Source organism: Rhinolophus hipposideros, assembly GCF_964194185.1.
Source record: "Rhinolophus hipposideros genome assembly, chromosome: 5".
Lineage (NCBI taxonomy): Eukaryota > Metazoa > Chordata > Mammalia > Chiroptera > Rhinolophidae > Rhinolophus > Rhinolophus hipposideros.
The window spans coordinates 61,981,398-61,996,705 of NC_138051.1; the positions used below are offsets into that span (position 1 = coordinate 61,981,398).

At 40.2% G+C, this 15,308-nt stretch overlaps 1 pseudogene across 1 annotated transcript in view; it reads left to right on the forward strand.

The window, feature by feature from the left end:
* The window catches only part of LOC308497890 (cytoskeleton-associated protein 2-like), a 122,009-nt pseudogene that overhangs the window by 55,573 nt on the left and 51,128 nt on the right, over positions 1-15,308 (forward strand). The window lies entirely within an intron of this gene.

Below are 15,308 nucleotides of genomic sequence, written 5' to 3' on the forward strand. Positions count from 1 at the left end.
CACATCAATGAACTTTTTGTACTCTGTTACATTAAAATTTGTTATTCTATCTTGTGATTTAAATAGGTCTTTTAGCCATGCATAGGGTAAAAGAGTGATCCACCAAGTTACGCAGATCTTCAAATTTTTGACACATTTTATTATACAATATCAAATATATCAAGTTTGTTAATATCACCATCAAATTTCTCAGAAAACTCTTCAAATATAGAGAACTTTTGAAGCTCTCTGTGATAGATCCAAGTTTTCTAAATTTCTAATTTTCACTTGAAAGCTCAAAATTTATCGTTGACACAAATATTGTTAGTTGTTTTCCTTAAAGGGAAAAGCTCACCTTATTTTTGAGTAAATATCTGCCAAATACCTAAGTATGACAAACCATAATTTGTTTACCAGATTTTTCTTTTAAGTGAAAATTATGTTCAAAAAGGGGATCTTGTTCAGATTGTGCAAGTGTTTTTCTTCAAGATGACCATCCTAATTTGTTATGTAGAACTGCTTTATGTGTACTCCGATTTTCTCACTCTGAATACTAAGAGGACATGAATTCAAGGCCAAGATTTAATAAAACTAATAACTATACTGTTTGATCAGGGACATTCTTAGTTGAAACTGGCATTTTAAAAAAATTGCAAATAGGTGATGGTAAAGAATACATCGATTGCTGATAGTTCAGTGCCAGTATCTTTTTTTTTTTTTTTTTTTTTTTTTTAGGTTTCAAATATATACAGTTTTATTTGTTGGTAAATAAAGCTGCAGAAAATATTTCAACACAGATAAATTTTGCTCTCACAGTTGCACATTTTAAGATATGTAATTAAATTTACTATTACAAAACCTTCAAACATGTAGATTATTTAATAGTTTGTTTTTTTTCTCATTTATAGAGAAGAAAATAGTCTTGAAATTTAGGTGATTTTTCCTAGTTAATGCTGCTGATAAGTCAGGTCCGATGAGAAATGGATTTGATGACATAGACTTCACAAGCAGTCACAGTAGTCTTGCAGTATTGGAAGCCAGGTCATAGTTCAACAATGAAGAGTGAGTGGGAGGGAAAAGACAACCTAAAACTGAAAATGGGGAACCTTCCTCTCCGATCAAGTGAAGATCTCAAGAGGCTGGGGCAAATCGTGTTGTGTTTTCTTCCTCTGCTTGACACTATAGATCTCCTCAGCCTTTTGATGAGTTACTTGTGCATACATGGAGATTTCTTGAGGGGAGCTGTTGGCCATCTTCTTCACAGATGGAGAGCAATGCCACAGGTTCAGTGCAGTCACGTAGCTCACACTGGGAATGGTGCCAGTATCTTGATTCATGCTAAGGTGCTGGCAGTCTTAACCACCATTGTTTTTGCACCATTGGTGCAGATATTGACCCAAGGAAAAAGACAAATAATGACTTGGTATTAGTCTGAAAATAGTTTGACTTCATGAGCTGCCTAAAAGGGTCTCAGTGACCCCCAGGAATCTGGGAACCACACATTGAGAATCATTGATCTAGACGATCTTCCTGCCTCAAAGATTGCACTGTAATTGCCTCTAAAACCTCTCGTGAGAGAGTTAGCCTGAAATAGATCCTGGAAAGATAGCTAGAAGAGAACCAGAGAAGCCTAATACTCTAATCATTAAGGAGCCTTCTGAGGAAAACATTTATCCTCTTCTGCCGCCTAGTGGTCAACATTAAATACTACAGCTGGTTACACAGCAGGACTGTTCTACAGAAGGCAAATGAGGAGTCTGATTTCCTTGTTGAAAGGCAGTGGCATTATTTTCTTTCAACCCCACTTTAATGTACACAGGAGGATAAACAAATACTACTTGGTTGAAATCGCTTAAGAATGTCTTTAAAATTAAAAAATATTTCAATTACAATTGACATTCAATATTATGTTTCAGATGTACAGCATAGTGATTAGACATTTATATAACTTATCAAGTGATCCTGCTGACACCATACATAGTTATTACAATATTATTGACTATATTCCCTATGCTATACATTACATCTCTATGACCAGTTTTATAACTGCCAATTTGTCTTCCTAACCCCTTCACCTTTTTCACCCAGGCCCCCAACCCCCCCCTCATCTGACAACCATCAGTTTGTTCTCTGTATCTATGGGTTTGCTTCTATTATGTTTGTTTGTTTTGTTTTTTAGATTTCACAAACAAGTGAAATTATACAGTATTTGTCTTTCTCTATCTGACTTATTTCACCTAGCATAATACCTTCTAGGTCCATCCATGTTGTTACAAATGGTAAGATTTCATTCTATTTTATGACCAAGTAACATTCCATGGTATATATGTACCACATCTTCTTTATTCAATTGTCTATTGATGGGCACAGGTTGTTTCTATGTCCTGGTTATTGTAAATAATCCTGCAATGAACATAGGGGTGCATATATCTTTTTGAATTAGTATTTTGGATTTCTTCAGATAAATACCCAGAAGGGGGATTGCTGGGTCATAGGGTAGTTTTATTTTTAATTTTTTGAGGAAACTCCATGTTGTTTTCTGTAGTGGCTGCACCAATTTGCAATCGGCAGTGGCATTATTTTATAGCCACACTTCCTGAATTTACATTCAAGATCTAAGTGTTTAATCCTTTAGTGACTAAAACCCAGGAGAGTAAATTGTCATCGTGATAAAGGCTGAGGACAGGGTATCTGGTGAAAATAGCTGGTGCCTACTTAATTCTTAGGGGTAGTCCTGCCACCGTTTTTCTCCCAGGGGCCCCAGGGCTTGGCTTGCGGGATCTATGGAAACCATTGCTACCTTTCCATTGAGGAACAAACTATAATCCAAGCTTTTCTCTTACTTTTCTATCTCCAAAGCAAGGTGTTTTGTTTGTTTGTTTGTTTGTTTGTTTTAAGTGAGTTCTAAGGATCTTCATGTATAGTAATAAAGGGGAGGTGGACCAGGGATTTAAAAATCTGTCCTCTGTGCCTCATTCTGTTTTCACGGAGAACTCAGAGACATTCAAAATCCACAGGCAAATGTTCTAATAACGGCCCTCTTCACACCAAAGGATACTTGAGAGTGTCAAAAACCAAAATTCAACGGAGTAAATTTGAAGATCTAATAGACTTTATTAAGCGATTCATGAATGGGGCGGCATCCCATCTAGCAACCAGAAGGGTGTGGAAGGGTTTAATAGGCAGAAAGAGGGTGGGGCTAAAAAAATAAAAGAGTGGATTATTTCAGGCAAGGAAACCTTCCTGTAGGGGAGGGGGGGGGGTGTCTTATCAGGCAGATTCCTTTATTAGTGTCAATCAGGAAATTCCAGAATGGTTGGTTTAAAATTCTGCTTCTAGAAGAGGCTGAAACTGCAATCATTAAGTTTTGAAACTGCAAGGTATTGAGTTTTGGTTTGGTGATGCAGCTTACCAAAAGGACTCCATTTTGGCCTGTTTCTTTTTTTAAGAAGAGAAACCTGAAGCCCAGGATTATCAGAAGTGTCCATGTATCATGCAAGCTGGTGTGGAAGTGGAGACCTGAGGGAAATGGCTGATGGGGAGAAGAGGCAGGACTGGGAGACAGAGAGAGAAGTAGAGCCCTTGATTGTCACTCTCCAGAATGGCTTCCCTCTCTCTTTCCCTTGTGAGCTACCCCTGGTGAGGTGAGAACAAAGGCCAGCTGTGCCTCCAGGGCAGAGGTGAGCTGTTGTCCACACATCTCAGAGAATACGGGGAGAGAGAAGAGGGAAGAAATGCCATGGGGTTGGGGTGGGGGGGGGAGGGAAGCTATTTGCTCTGTCATTTTCAGGAGGACATTCCTGCAAGGTTATTCATATGTAAGGAATGTAAGTTGGGGCCTGTGTGTAACAAATAATATAGAAGAGATAGAAACTCAGAACTCTTTCTGAGTTTAGCTGAGGAAGGAGGGATTAAATAATGAGAGCTAGAAGAGAGAGACAACTGGAGTTCTTTGTCACAAGCCCACTTAACTGGATGTGAATTCTTCACATTTAGCTGATGTCAAAGACACAGTGTGGGGTTAGGGGCAATCCCAATTCCTTACTGTCCTTCAATGCCCGTCTCCATCTGGTCCCTACGTATCCTCTCACTGCATCTGTTGGCTCTGGCCCACCTTGAAATGCTCTGGCAAAACAACCTATCATTCATTTAATGAGGTTATCTTATCGCTTGTCTCCAGGACTGGCCTCCCCTGTTCTATGGCCTCTAACGAGTGTTCCCTTGTAGAGTTCTTTACACTCACCCACCCATCAGATCCCATGCAAGTTGTCCCTGACTGTCTAAAACAGGGCCACTGCTACATACCCCTAGCACCCTGCTCTTACTGAAGTTTTGCACTCTCTGCTCCAGGCTACATACACTTTTTGGTCTGTCTCCACCGAACTATAAATGCTGGGACTCTGTCGACGTCCCTGTTGGATTCTGGGCTCCTAGCACAATGTCTGCAGATAGCAGGCCAACCACGAAATCTTATAGTGTTCTAGGATCCAGCTTTTTGAACTGTTAGACCTCCTGAGTATACATTCTTCCAAGGAATTCTTCTCATGCTTCAAGACATAGCTCAACACTTCCCCTCCTTAATGTCTTTCTCCCCTGATGTGCCCGTCCCCACTAATACTTGAGCCTTCCTCTATAGCTATTGCCCATTTGTGTACATATCTAATTGGCTTGCAAAGAGATTTAGTTCACTGTATTTGTATCTTCCCCAATGGAGTTCAAGCCACTTGAAGGCAAATGCCATTCCCAGCCTCATTATCTCATAGTTTACTTTGCATACAAGTCACTGTAAACTAGGCTTTAATTTCATATTTCCCTTGGAAACACGGCTTTCATGTGACTGGGAGGGCATGGTAAGCCTGGTTGGACTTGAGTGATGCAATATAAACCACCATTTCCAGTTGTAATTGTCAAAAAGGATTCGACCCACAAAAGACGTTTAGAACAAATTCTGCTAAATTAACCTATTTACTCACTGACTTTTATAATAATGTCAAAAATGCATTCTGATGAAAACATTTTCACTTCAAGTGAAAAGGAGGCTTGGTGTAGTAGAAAACTCACAGATTTTATAATCAGACACACTTGAGATTGAATTCCACCTCTGCTCCTCATTCCTTGAAGAAATAACTTCACCTAATAATTGTCAGGTTGGCAGAGAGATCAGGCATAGGTGGAATTATTATTACTTTTTGTAAGCAGTGAGTAGAGAAAAATATTGTGTAAGTAATTAATACAAAATTGGATATACCCAGAATTTAGGGATATATTCATAGCATGTATAACTGTATCTGGTGGGCTTTTTCTGTTACAAAGATAAAAAACCTAATCTCAGGTAGGTTAAGCAAAACAAGAGAACTATTAAATCACAAGTCAGGGGCATCCAAGTTCAGACACATCTGAATCCAGAGGTTCAAATGATCTCCTTGGAGCTCTGACTTACTCTCCACATCTTGGGCAGGTTCTCCCCACAGCATGAGTAAGAGAACTGGCAGCAGCTCAGCTGCTCATCCCATGAGCTTAGCAAATCCAGAGGGAAACAGAAACAAGTCCATGTGGCCTGGGATGAGAAGAAACTAGGACAGAACCCGGTGGAATGGGGAGGAGCCATCTCCCAAAGTAAAGCTGGGTAGTTTGACCACAGGAAGAGAGAGCATATGCTGTCCAGGCAAAACCAAGAAATGTACACTAAACCCAGAATTAATCATGCTTCAGTTCTTTGTTTCCAAGGCATGCCCAGAATATTCTACTGTCTTATCTCCAAGATCCTAGAGATCACCAACAACTTGGTGCCTGTCCTAACAAATGTATAATGCACGGGAAGTGTGGTTATAATGACTCACATGTAGTGAACTTAGTACATGCAAGTACTGTGCTAAATGTTTTGCACAGAATATCTCCTTTTATCCTCCCCACTCCTCTATGAAGAAGGCTCTGTTATCTCTTTGATTCAGATGAAGACAGAGAAGCACAGAAAAGTTAAGTCAATTGTCCAACGGGGTGGAGTTAGGAGTCAAACCCAGGGATTCCCGGACAAAAGCCTGCACTCAACCACTGTCAATGCCTGCATGTGACCACACACACATTATACCACCTACAACATACTGCATGTATTTCTTTACACACTAGTCTCCAGCATCTAGGAGAGTTACTGAGCAGAGAAGAGGCTATGTTAACATAAGTTAACGTATAATTAACATAAGTGGTGGTGACCAACTTTTATCACTTCCCCTTCTGTGATTGTAAAATGGAAATAATAATACTACGAATCTCATTGGGTTTTCGAATCAGTAAATGAGGCAATATTTGTAAAGCAGTGGGGATGGCACCTGACACACAGTAAGTTCTTGTTACTATTAATAATCATTGCCATCATCATCAATGGGCTAATCAATGATGCTTGAGCCTGACTGTTCTTGGGTCGGGGGACCTGGGTAAGATGGGGTGCCCTGCATGAGGAAAAAAAATGGGCACGAGTTTCCACCCAAAAGACCAGTTCTGCTTATACCATTGTTGGCCCCTATCAGAATGAGCGGCAAAAGATAGCACATGCCAACCATCTGGAAATATCCCCTGTTGGCTGAGTCTTCTGGTTTCTTCCAGTTTCCATCTGCTGAAATGAAAGATCGAATCTCAGCAGAGTGTTTTCATAGAGAACATTCCTATACCTTGCTGGGCACAATTTAAGACACAATTCATAGACTGTGATAGAAACTGAAGCATATTCCTCATGGAATTCCCAAGGAAGGGAATTCAGAGGCCACTGCCAATGGGGAGTTCAATTCTATTCTCAATTGATTTCTGAGGACTTATAAGAGCTGAGAGTCTAACCCTCTACTCTCCCCTGACCTCTTCTGCTCCATCCTCTGAACATTCAGTTGCTGATTGTCCCTTAGAAGATTATATCAGGAGTTGATCATCTTTCAGAAGTGTCATTCCAAGTTTTTATTTATTTATTCCCTTATGGAAATAAAAGGGCAGATGCCAATCCCCTGCTACAGGGTAGTTAAGCCTGAAATAATAACTAGGGCCACCAAAGAGTCCTCACTCTCTCCCAGATCCTGTGCAGCTTCTGAGGAGAAGAGAGAGTCTATCTGAGCCTTGAAAGTAGAGATATATCCATGAAGGAAGGGAAAGAGGAGTTGTCAGAGTCCCCAGCACCCAGAATGAAGAATGCAGCTGCCCCTCTCAGAGCTTGGTCCTCTGGCCAAGACTCAGATGTGAATATTGCTGGAGGACCTCTACTTAAAAGAATGCATCCAGTGTCCCACCTTTTGTAATTAGACCAGCAGAGGCATTTTTTTTTTTTCTCCAAGCCTCTTTCTTGAAGGGTTAAGTTTTCCCAGCCCTCATATCATATGTCTCAAAGATCATATACTGAACTGTATTGATAAATACCAAGGTTATCTGTTAACCATTCTTAGATGTCTCCCTACTTCAACACCAGGTCTTAAAGTAATACATTCTTGCTGCCCCCAACTCCTCACAACCCCCCTCACTTCTTCCCTTGAAATCTGGATATTCTCCCATCACAACAAACTACTTCCTTGAAGGAATAACCTTTCCTAACCTTCCACAGCGCTCACCTCTGATTTCTGCAGCATTTGGCATATTTGACTAATTTTTGAGGTTCCCACACTCAGCCCTATGCTTGTTCAAATCCTCCCTCCCTGCAGCTGCACCATCTCCTTGGCAGTCTCCTTCTCCCTCCCCTGCCTGATGGGGAGGGTCCAATTTCAGTCCTGGCTCCTTTGCTTCATTGATCTCTGTGTCTCTAAAGCCACAGCTCTGTTTGGGGAATCCTGGCAGATGACAACAGTGATAAAGAAGAAGTTCCAAAGCCAAGCTCATAGGCCCTAGGGAGGTGAGCCCGCCTTCAGAATCGCCCTCCTTGCCCAAGAAGTTATGTCTGGCCATGATAAATGGACAGTGGCCTGCACTGGTCAGGAAAGGCTACGGCTCGTGGGACTATCTGCAGCAAGTTAGCACCTGTCATCTCCGTAGCAGAAACTGCCCACCAATCCTAAAACTGTGACCCTTCAGGGTCCTTCTGGATTTACTGTTCTTCTCACCCAGAACTGTACTTAATCTGCAGCCCTCAGGTATATCTCCTGCCTCCTCAACTCTCCTCCCAGCCCTTTGTTTTATGGAGTGGAAAGAGTAATTGAGGCCAGGAGTCCCGCGGTCTAGCTCTGGATCTACAGTGAACTAACTGCCTCCATAGGCCTCAGTTTGTCATCAGTGATATGAGGTGGGTTTGTGTCCTCTCTAAGACCATTAAATCATGGTAAGGAGGCCTCATCACCTCACTCACCTTAGGACTAATGAGAGACCAGGACAGACCTCCAACAGCTCTTAGCCAAAGAATGATGGAATTTTGTGAAGGTCCTCAAGGGAGGAGGCCATAAAGCTGGAAGAGGCATGTATGGGGGTATAAAAGCTCCATGAGCACTTAGAAATCCAGAGAGTCTAAGGTTAACCAAAAGAACTATGGGACCCAGAGAAAAGCCTACCCGCAGCGTGGCCAGCAGCGGTGCACTGGTAACAGCAGTGGGAACAGCTGAGCAAACATAATTACAATAACTTCTAAAGTTTGTAAGATAATCGTTTATAAGACGGAAACCGCCCACACCCTGGGGTCTCTGTGGGCAGAATCTGTGCCTAAGAATTTGATCCTGGATTATGTTAAAGAACAACTGTAGTTTCAACGTTTCTGCCAGTTCTTTCTATTTTTTCATGATAAAGTCGCAAAACAAATGATTTCTCATTTAGCTGAGCCAGAATTGAATTTCTGTATATGCCAAGGCAGGACAAAACCTCATTTGGAATAGTGGGAGAGAACTACAATGTTTCAGATGAATTTGAAAGTACATAGTCCTCAGATAACTGGGTAGAAAGATGGAGGGAGCCATTTGAGTGATATGCAGAAAAGAGCAGGTAGGATCAAAGAGAAATTTTCTGGGGGCAGAAATGGTAGATCAATAAAAAATACCTTGCAATAGTAATGCCTGATGTTGAATTGTTGTTTCCTTTCTTGAGCTGCAATTAACCTTATTATTTTTGAAAGTGTCTCTCACAGGCAACAATCTGTTGTCAATGGAACTTTGGGGAAATGAAGACAAAAGGTTGGTTCCAGTGTGGAATAGAGTGGGCCTGTACGAAAAGACAACAGCGGAAGGGATGATTATGAACAGGAAATAGCAAAGACCTAGGAGCCAAAAGGAGAGAGAGGTTGAAGGTACAGAAGAGAGACAAACGTTAGTGGAAAAACATCCCTGAGATGCAGAAATTTGAACTCACGATATCACAGGCGGTATTCACCCTGACCAGGAGAAGGACCCGCTCTCATCCTGTAGTTCCTGTCTCAGCAGTTGGCACTACCTATCTGAACCCATCCCAATTTCCATGCCTTTACAGAAGACACCTTACCTGGGCATTCCATTTTTCAGACTTTTTCACTATTATCGCCCCACCACTATGTACCCCTTAGTTAAAATACGCCTATCTTGTGTCCCTGTCTCCCAGGGATTTTATTTGTTATGCTTCACATGATGTCAACTAGTTAAAGACTAAAGTATCCTAGAACATGTGTACCAGTTACATGTGGGCATGAAGCACTTGAAATGTGGTTAGTCTAAATTGAGGTTTGCTAAATATAAAATGCCAAAAACACCAAATTGTGAAGATTTAGTATGAAAAAAGTATAAAATATCTCAGTAATATATTAATATTGAAATGATAATGTTTTGGATATATTGGTTTAAATAAAGTATACTCTTAAAATTAATTTTACCCATTTCCTTTTACCTTTTTAAATGTAACTACTAGAAAATTTAAATTATATATGTATATGTATGTAGTTTGCATTATACTTCTTCTGGAAAACAAAGGTCTAAAAAATGGATAGTACACTGGACTTACCAGTTATCGTGCCTGTCAGATCACAGTCCTTCCATGGAAAACATCTGAGAATATCCTAGAATCTGTAACCCCAACCCCTCCTGCCCTGGCCACTTCCTCCATCAGCTTCTGAAGAAAGAGTGCATGATAGGTGATATTTTTGAGTTTTTGCATAACCAAAAAAAATCTTTGTTTTATCTTCACATTTGATTAATAGATAAATAGTTCAATATAATTTTTCACTCAGCATTTTGAAAGCATTGCTACACTGTTGTTTACCTGCCAATGACATTATTTTGAAGGTTGATACTGTTCCAGTCCCTAGCCCTTGATGTGCAATTTGTTGTTTTTTGTAGCTGTCTTCTCCACCTCTAGAAGCTTTTAGATTCTTCTCTTCATCAATGGTTCTCTTAAATGTCATGGTATTATAGTTTGGTGCACGTCTTTTGTGTGTGTTGGACATTTTATGAGCCATTTCAGTCTGGAAATTCATGTTCTTTTGTTCTCCTACTCTTTGATGGATAATTTCCTCCCCTTCATTTCCTCTGATGTCGAAACTCCTTGATTAAACTTTTATTTTTATATTTTGGGAGTCCTATATTCTGAAAAAATTGCAGGCTTTATCTTCCAACCAATCTATTGAATGTTTAATATTCAATATATTCGCATTCTCTAATTGCTTACAGCATCTAGCATGGATATAATATCTTCTTTTATCTTCCTGAAGGTATAAATTATAGATTGTTCTTTTTGTTTGTTTTTTACATTTTCTTTTGCTCTCTATGATACTGTTTCTCCTGAAGGTCACCCTCTCCCCCACCCCCCCGCACCCCCCCCTCATTTTACTGTGCTTTTGATATAATTTTTCCTCACATGCCTGGGGAATTTTGACTGATTCTTCACATTTAGAACAAGGCCTGAAAAGTTAACTGCAAACTCTATGTGTGAGAATGGGGCTTATCAACTGATGGGATCTTCTGTGAGGTAATTGGCTGGCTAAAAAACAGGATTTTGCGTTTGGGGGACCACAGGTGCCAGTGCCTAAACATCATTTCTCCAGAAAATAAACCTTCACTTTTTTCTTTGGGGGACAAGGTACATGCCTGACACATGGGAGGCAGGACAAGCGAACAGGGTGGCCTATGTTGTTGGTGGTATGTGTTGGGGGTCAGGGAATAGGGTCTCACTCTTTAATATGTGGACATTCACTTAACTGGCCTCTTCCTCCCACCCCAGTCCCCGTTTTAAGATGTGGGAGGTGAACAATATGTTTCCAACGCTAGGGTGAATGGAGACCAGGGGATTGAATCACCCCATATACACTTAGCTCTTTCTTCTTATTGTCAGCCTCCCATCTCATCACCACCTTCTGCAATACTGCAGGTATCTCCAAGTTCTGAATCTGTCCAGAAATCCATGGGGCTACTTGACTTGTCCCTCCTCATATCTTCTATAGTCATTTAGGTAGTAAATTCCTGTACATAGCTGTATCAGTCACCTCCCCACAAACATTTCCATCTCCCATCCACTGTTTTCTAGTCTTCAAATCTCTTTAGCAATACATTGAAGTTTATCTTCAGCTTTGCTATTTATCAAAATCTGCTGTCTGACTTTGGCTTTAGTCCTGTCCTTTGGAAAGACAAAAATCCAAACACCTATTTCAACACAATTTCTGTCCTCTCTGAGCCTGTGTATGACCAATGATCAGGTGACTAAGTTACCATCGTATGAAATGAGGTTAACCATGTTAGTAACATAAACAAGACTAGTCATTAAGATGTATTGTTAATATTTGAATATTCACTTTAAAATATGCAGATGTAACCAGAGGTACAAAATTTCTTTATGTGCTTTGTATAGATAGTCCCTGAATATGATGCTTTAACCTATAGTTTTTCAACTTTATGATGGTGCAAAAGCATTCAGTAGAAACCGTACTTCAAATTTTGAATTTTGATCTTTTCTCCAGCTAGTGATAAGTGGTATGATACTCTTGTGGTGATGAACAACAGCAATGAGATGATTTTGTCCAACCGCAGGCTAATGTAAGTGTTCTGAACACATTTAGGGTAGGCTGGGCTAAGCTATGATGTTCAGTAGGGTAGGTACATTAAATGTGTTTTCAATTTACAATATTTTCAACTTATGATGGCTTGGTTTATCAGGAGGTAACCCCATCGTAAGTTGAGAAGCATTTGTATGTTGATATTCTCTCAGTTCACCAAACTATATATATGACATTTTATTACTGCAAAAACAAAATGCTACAATGAATGATTGTGAAAGCTTTTGTTTACGTACAACACAACTAAGAATTTAAAAAAGTTAAGTAAACAGGGAAATAGATTAATAGTTAATGTGAATAGTAAGAGAAGATACATTAGCTGGAGAATTTTATGATGTAAGATACATACTTTTAGAAACAAGCATTTATGAAAATTCCAGTAATAATGCAAGGCTGGATAACAGAAATGTACTTGTAGTTCCAAACTTTGTAGAATTGTTTGGTACACATACGTTTGTAACATTAGATAAAATAACTTATAGAAACTACATTTAATTTTTAGTTATTTAATTCCATTTAGGCCATGAGTCTTTCAGGAAAATGTACTATTTGTGAATTGGTCACAAATATGAAAATGAGTAGGAAGCAGAATATCAACTTTGCCACTAAACATTTTTACAAGAAAGAAAAAATTATAAATTCTGAACTACATCATGTATAAGTCATCTTTTATCCAATCATAACACAGAGAAAAATACCATGTGAAAAAAAAGGAGAAATATTTCAGTAATCAAATACTGTATGTTGTTTCTAATAATCAAACTTCAAAAACAGCATATTTTCCAAAACTGCCTTAAAAAGACAACACTGTAATTTTGAGTCTACCAAGGCCAAAAAGTAAATGGAAACTTTTCAAATGATCGCCGTACTGACAACATTTTCAATAGTTGAACACAAAAGATTTCTTTGTGACTTGCCTAAGCTATGAATTCTAGGTACAAAATTCCTTCTACAAAAACCAGGCACTTCGGGCAGGCCCGGTGGCTCAGGCGGTTGGAGCTTGGTGCTCCTAACACCGAAGGTTGCCGGTTCGATTCCCACATGGGCCAGTGGGCTCTCAACCAAAAGGTTGCCAGTTCGATTCCTCGACTCCCAGAAGGAATGGTGGGCTGTGCCCCCTGCAACTAAGACTGAACACAGCACCTTGAGCTGAGCTACCACTGAGCTCCTTGATGGCTCAGTTTGTTGGAGCGTAGGCTCTCAACCACAAGGTTGCCGGTTCTACTCCTGCAGGGGATGATGGGCTGCACTCCCTGCAACTAATATGGGCGACTGGACCTGAACCTGAGCTGCACCCTCTACAACTAAGATTGAAAGGACAACAATTTGGAAAAAGTCCTGGAAATACACAGTGTTCTCCAATAAAGTCCTGTTCCCCTTCCCCAATAAAATCTTAAAAAAAAGAAAGAAAGAAAGAAAGAAAACCAGGCACATCAAGTTTAGTGAATTTTGGTCCTGTTGAGCTAGAAAAGTTACATACAAAGGTAGTAGGAAGAGTTGCATTTTTCTCATACAGCTGCTTTAACACTGAATAGCTTTTATTTCAATCTCAAGTCAACAAGATGAATGAGCACATGGCATGGCAGCTCCTAATTCCCTTGTAGTCAGGTAGATTGGTTGAAGAAGATTGACGGGGGAGCCTACTTTCTTCCTGTTTGTTGTTAAGATGTCTATTACTTCACTCTGCATTGTGATTACTTTCTGAAGGCTATGAACAGAATATCACTTGCCTGTGGTTCCTAAGTTATCCATAGAGTTATCCATAGCCTCCATTATGGTGTCACATTGCCAATGACAGTAGCCTGACAATTTACTTCACTAATATTCTATTACATAAACATTTCTGCAGTCAGATTCACTGTGATTTTAGTCATGTGAGACCTAGAACTCTCTTGGCAGCCAAGTAAAGTAGAAGCAAAGTTCAACAATAATCAGCACTCATCTACCAAGGGCACACAGGATGGGTCCAAGTATGTGATATAAAATGCAGAATTAGCACACTGTAAAATAACATAGGGAAGAATAAAACTCAGGAGCTTTTCGTTGGGGGACAGCTTAGCAGGACCAACATTCAATCGTTGCTTGCAGAGAAAAATAGTTAGCATCCTGGAGTATGTTGAAGAGGACACCAAACTGATCTGCCTTGAGAGGCAAGTATCTTTGATATGATACCTGTTCTCAAGAGTCTTCTATATTTCTGTCCAGTGTAGATGCTGAAATTAGAGGGCATGCGATGGAAGTTGAGATACAGATGGCAATTCAAACATTTTTTTTTTTAACTTGCAGAGCCAATTGTATCAATCTATTGCCACATTTCCAGATGAGGATTTATGGACACATTTTTTTCAGATGACAAACCATCAAATGCCTGCTACCCTTGAGGGGAGAGAGAGAGAGAGAGAGAGAGAGAGAGAGAGAGAGAGAGAGAGAGAGAGAGAGAGAGAGAGAGAGAGAGAGAAAGGGAGGAAGGAAGGAAGGAAGACTATAAAGTCTGTTTCTAAAAATAGTTAAGCTTCTTTTTCAGGAAGTGATTTTCTGCAATGAAATTGCATCATCACTATCAAGGAGCAAAAATAAAAACACATGACTATTTAAGGTATACTATGTTTTTAAACTTCGATTTCCTTGAGAATATGATCATAATAATAGTTGGCACACACATTCCAGAAACTCTTCCACATGATGGACATATAATAACTCTTTTAATAAAGAACTTGCCCACTCTCACTCAACTAGTAAGTGGCAGAGCCAGGACTCAAATGAAACATTTTGGCTCCAGAGTCGAAGCTTTTATATTATACTAAAATATTATATTAAGAAGTTCACACACATTGTCTCTGAGCTGTTACAGTGACCCTAGAATGTTAGTACTATTGTTATTCCCATTTTACAGATAAGAAAATCTAAGAGGGCGAGTAACCTTCCTGAAGTCACACAATTAATTAATGGTGGAGGCAGGATTGGAAACAAGCAAGATGACCCCAGGAGCTAACTCCATCCTCAAAAGTGAATGTTTAAGAATAAGTTTCCAGGGGTGGATGCGTGACTCAATTGGTTAGAGCGCGAGCTCTGGGCAAGAGGGCTGCCCTTTTGATTCCCACATGGGCCAGCAAGCTGTGTCCTCCACAACTAGAATGAAGTCAGTGAACAGCCGCTGGGCTCCCAGGTGGCCAGATGGCTCAGTTGGTTGGAGCGTGTGCTCTCAACCACAAGGTTGCCATTTCAAGTCCCATAAGGGAGGGTGGGCTGCGCCCTCTGCAACTAACAACGGCAACTGGACCTGGAGCTGAGCTGCGCCCTCCGGAGCTAAGATTGAAAGGACAACAATTTGACTTGGACGGAGCTGATGAGTCCTGGGAAAAACACA